Source organism: Coregonus clupeaformis, chromosome 40 (assembly GCF_020615455.1).
Source record: "Coregonus clupeaformis isolate EN_2021a chromosome 40, ASM2061545v1, whole genome shotgun sequence".
In the NCBI taxonomy this organism is placed as follows: Eukaryota; Metazoa; Chordata; class Actinopteri; order Salmoniformes; family Salmonidae; genus Coregonus; species Coregonus clupeaformis.
In genome coordinates this window covers 20986272-20992165 of record NC_059231.1, presented here as the reverse complement: position 1 = coordinate 20992165, position 5894 = coordinate 20986272, and positions in this window count along the sequence as shown.

Below are 5894 nucleotides of genomic sequence, written 5' to 3'. Positions count from 1 at the left end.
TGCAATATAAGCCCCCGGAGGGACAAGGCTGGTGCAATGTTAATTATTGATAACCCAAGTTCAGGAAGTCACTGGCCTCTTCACCCCCCTCTCTCTCCCCAGGGGAGGGGACTGAAAAATGATGTATGCTCAAACTGGTCATGTTTCATAGTTGCAAAACCCTTGAGTAACACAAGACAACACTCAAAACTCATGCCTGTACATGCAGACTGCTGACTGTGGTCTGAACTCAGCAGTTCTCTCTTAGCTCAGTAAGACTCACAATCCAAGAGAATGTTATGTATTGTTTGCCTTGGATTCCAATATTCCTCTAGCCTGATATAAATCAAATGTACAAAGATAAATAAAAACACAATAAATAAATTAAACATTTGGGGGATGATGTAATAGTCTGCAAGGACTGACCAACACTTTTCCATTTCAGTGAGGTGACAAAACCACAACAACATACTGACATGCCGTCAGTCCTCAATGAGGACTTTGATAGATGACCCGTAAATTACCAATTTCTCTCATTCTGGCATGTCTAGGAATGTTCACACAAAGTCCTCTAGTTCTCAAGGAGTCAATGTGCTGTCCACAGTAAAACCATATAAACCATATAAAGGAAAGCTCTGGAGAAAATTAATAACCTCAGCAACACAGACCTGTTATTTATACCTCGCCAAGTCAGACAGTAACACACAAACAGGCCAACACTGGACCACAGTCTCAGCCTGTCACAAATGGCACCCTATTCCCTATATAGTGCACTACTTTCACCACAGTCCTGGTCAAAAGTAGTGCACTATATAGGGAATAGGGAGCCATTTGGGATGCAAATCTCAGTGCCACATGTTGGGACAGTCTGTTTCTGTCAATTGAGCCCATTTACGCTCTGAGGTCATTCTGAGCCTCTAAACACCTAATACCTCTGGAGGAAATGCCAGAGAATTAAAGGCAGGGGCTGGAGGTGTGGAGCAGGCCGGGCTGGAGGTGTGGAGCAGGCCGGACGGGCGGCTCTGGGTGCCACAGGGGCTGGAGGTGTGGAGCAGGCCGGACGGGCGGCTCTGGGTGCCACTGCAGTTCAGCATAAAGGGGGAAAGTGATGTTATCAGTTGCATGTTAGTCTGAGCTTGACCATAAATAAGTACAGATTATCTACAGGTATGCAGTAAGTCCAAAAAAATATTGATATACACTGCTCAAAAAAATAAAGGGAACACTAAAATTACACATCCTAGATCTGAATGAATGAAATAATCTTATTAAATACTTTTTTCTTTACATAGTTGAATGTGCTGACAACAAAATCACACAAAAATTATCAATGGAAATCAAATGTATCAACCCATGGAGGTCTGGATTTGGAGTCACCCTCAAAATTAAAGTGGAAAACCACACTACAGGCTGATCCAACTTTGATGTAATGTCCTTAAAACAAGTCAAAATGAGGCTCAGTAGTGTGTGTGGCCTCCACGTGCCTGTATGACCTCCCTACAATGCCTAGGCATGCTCCTGATGAGGTGGCGGATGGTCTCCTGAGGGATCTCCTCCCAGACCTGGACTAAAGCACCCGCCAACTCCTGGACAGTCTGTGGTGCAACGTGGCGTTGGTGGATGGAGCGAGACATGATGTCCCAGATGTGCTCAATTGGATTCAGGTCTGGGGAAAGGGCGGGCCAGTCCATAGCATCAATGCCTTCCTCTTGCAGGAACTGCTGACACACTCCAGCCACATGAGGTCTAGCATTGTCTTGCATTAGGAGGAACCCAGGGCCAACCGCACCAGCATATGGTCTCACAAGGGGTCTGAGGATCTCATCTCGGTACCTAATGGCAGTCAGGCTACCTCTGGCGAGCACATGGAGGGCGGTGCGGCCCCCCAAAGAAATGCCACCCCACACCGTGACTGACCCACCGCCAAACCGGTCATGCTGGAGGATGTTGCAGGCAGCAGAACGTTCTCCACGGCGTCTCCAGACTCTGTCACGTCTGTCACATGTGCTCAGTGTGAACCTGCTTTCATCTGTGAAGAGCACAGGGCGCCAGTGGCGAATTTGCCAATCTTGGTGTTCTCTGGCAAATGCCAAACGTCCTGCACGGTGTTGGGCTGTAAGCACAACCCCCACCTGTGGACGTCGGGCCCTCATACCACCCTCATGGAGTCTGTTTCTGACCGTTTGAGCAGACACATGCACATTTGTGGCCTGCTGGAGGTCATTTTGCAGGGCTCTGGTAGTGCTCCTCCTGCTCCTCCTTGCACAAAGGCGGAGGTAGCAGTGCTGCTGCTGGGTTGTTGCCCTCCTACGGCCTCCTCCACGTCTCCTGATGTACTGGCCTGTCTCCTGGTATCGCCTCCATGCTCCGGACACTACGCTGACAGACACAGCAAACCTTCTTGCCACAGCTCGCATTGATGTGCCATCCTGGATGAGCTGCACTACCTGAGCCACTTGTGTGGGTTGTAGACTCCGTCTCATGCTACCACTAGAGTGAAAGCACCGCCAGCATTCAAAAGTGACCAAAACATCAGCCAGGAAGCATAGGAACTGAGAAGTGGTCTGTGGTCACCACCTGCAAAACCAGTCCTTTATTGGGGGTGTCTTGCTAATTGCCTATAATTTCCACCTGTTGTCTATTCCATTTGCACAACAGCATGTGAAATTGATTGTCAATCAGTGTTGCTTCCTAAGTGGACAGTTTGATTTCACAGAAGTGTGATTGACTTGGAGTTACATTGTGTTGTTTAAGTGTTCCCTTTATTTTTTTGAGCAGTGTATGTTACATACAACAGATGGGTGCAGTGAAATGGGTTGTTTTGCAGGGTCAGCCATAGTAGTACATCGACAGATTTTTCACCTTGTTGACCCAGGTATTCGAACTAGCAACATTTCGGTTACTGGCCCAACAATAACCGCTAGGCTGTCCAGACTGGATATAACATAGGATCGTTGCGTCATCTGCACGTTAGGCTGTGGCTGTGCTTACTAAGTACATAGATTACATGCATTCAGTACTAGTGCCTACACCATAGAGATATCCATACATCATTGGTAAACACCGGAAACATCCAGTCTAGGTGTGTTGAGTCATCCGCTATCATTGGGAAGCTCTCCAGATTAACAAAACATGAATCAGTGTCTCTCCTTCACTGGACCTAGCCAGGACAACAAGTCTTTACTAACACACTGGCCTCCTTGTGTGTGTTTGGATGTAGGAGAGGGTGTGAGATGAGAGAGAGAGAGAGAGAGAGAGAGAGAGAGAGAGAGAGAGAGAGAGAATGAACTTGGAGAAGAGTCCCCTAAGTAAGCTTGTCCTGGGGCTCTGTTCACAAACACAAACAGACCCCACACAGCCCCAGGACAACAACAACAACAACACAATTAGACCCAACCAAATCATGAGAAAACTAAAAGAGAATTACTTGACACATTGGAAATAACAAACAAAAAAACAGAGCAAACTAGAATGCTATTTGGCCCTAAACAGAGAGTACACAGTGGCAGAATACCTGACCACTGTGACTGACCCAAACTTAAGGAAAGCTTTGACTATGTACAGACTCAGTGAGCATAGCCTTGCTATTGAGAAAGGCCGCCGTAGGCAGACCTGGCTCTCAAGAGAAGACAGGCTATGTGCACACTGCCCACAAAATGAGGTGGAAACTGAGCTGCACTTCCTAACCTCTTGCCAAATGTATGACCATATTAGAGACACATATTTCCCTCAGATTACAGCGATCCACAAAGAATTCGAAAACAAACCCAATTTTGATAAACTCCCTTATCTACTGGGTGAAAAACCAGTGTGCCATCACAGCTGCAAGATTTGTGACCTGTTGCCACAAGAAAAGGGCAACCAGTGAAGAACAAACACCATTGTAAATACAACCCATACTTATGTTTATTTATTTTCCCATTTGTACTTTAACTATTTGCACATTGTTACAACACTGTATATATACATAATGACATTTGAAATGTCTTTATTCTTTTGAAACTTCTGAGTGTAATGTTTACTGTTAATATTTATTGTTTATTTCACTTTTGTTTACTATCTACTTCACTTGCTTTGGCAATGTTAACACACGTTTCCCATGCCAATAAAGCCCTTAAATTGAATTGAAATTGAGAGAGAGAGAGTCACTGATGGAACAGAGGGCATACAGGTCCATTACTTCCACCGCTCTGTCACACAAGACCATGTTGGATGTGGAAAATCACACTGTTTTTTGTTACCCAGGTAAACAAGAATGCAGGAGGTTGTTCAGAATTAATCTGTACCTAGAAAATCAGTGTCCTTGTCAAGGAGGGTGCATTACATTTGGAAAATAGTGGTGAAATAAAAAAAGAGCTTTGGAAAAGAGGGGTTTTGATGTACTTGTACTATCTATTGAGAAACGTCATTGAATCCCTTAATGGAATGTGTATGTAAACTTCCAACGACCACCTCTTATCAGCGGTTCATTCTCCTCTGTTCAGACCTCTCATTCTAGAACCACTGGTACAATAGCCTGGTCCCCTGTATCAAATCCCAGAACACCTATTTTTACCCACAACCCACCTGACAGCCCTACAATATGCCCTCTCTTGCACAGAGCCAGCTTACCATGGTGATCACAGGTTACATTGGATTTCTCTGCTATCAAATTAAAGTGGTTTTATTTTCAGTCAAACAAGAATTTCTGAGATGGACGCTGAACAGAGGAGCGCACTATGAAAACAATGCTATCAACTCAGCATTAGTGTAGCCTAACTGAAACAGTGGCTTTATATACACTGCTCAAAAAAATTAAGGGAACACTTAAACAACACAATGTAACTCCAAGTCAATCACACTTCTGTGAAATCAAACTGTCCACTTAGGAAGCAACACTGATTGACAAATTTCACATGCTGTTGTGCAAATGGAATAGAAAACAGGTGGAAATTATAGGCAATTAGCAAGACACCGCCAATAAAGAAGTGGTTCTGCAGGTGGTGACCACAGACCACTTCTCAGTTCCTATGCTTCCTGGCTGATGTTTTGGTCACTTTTGAATGCTGGTGGTGCTTTCACTCTAGTGGTAGCATGAGACGGAGTCTACACCCACACAAGTGGCTCAGGTAGTGCAGCTCATCCAGGATGGCACATCAATGCGAGCTGTGGCAAGAAGGTTTGCTGTGTCTGTCAGCGTAGTGTCCAGAGCATGGAGGCGCTACCAGGAGACAGGCCAGTACATCAGGAGATGTGGAAGAGGCCGTAGGAGGGCAACAACCCAGCAGCAGGACCTTTGATGCTATGGACTGGCCCGCCCGTTCCCCAGACCTGAATCCAATTGAGAACATCTGGGACATCATGTCTCGCTCCATCCACCAACGCCACGTTGCACCACAGACTGTCCAGGAGTTGGCGGATGCTTTAGTCCAGGTCTGGGAGGAGATCCCTCAGGAGACCATCCGCCACCTCATCAAGAGCATGCCCAGGCGTTGTAGGGAGGTCATACAGGCACGTGGAGGCCACACACACTACTGAGACTCATTTTGACTTGTTTTAAGGACATTACATCAAAGTTGGATCAGCCTGTAGTGTGGTTTTCTACTTTAACTTTGAGGGTGACTCCAAATCCAGACCTCCATGGGTTGATAAATTTGATTTCCATTGATCATTTTTGTGTGATTTTGTTGTCAGCACATTCAACTATGTAAAGAAAAAAGTATTTAATAAGATTATTTCATTCATTCAGATCTAGGATGTGTTGTTTAAGTGTTCCCTTTATTTTTTTGAGCAGTGTATTTGGCTCTATACATTTTCTATATTTGGAAACGTCCCATGCTTTCAAAATACCTTTTAGAATCCCAATCCCAGATGCAATCTGCTGAAAAGCTATTTAAAAACAAAAATACACCACAAATAAAACCACTCCAAATCTA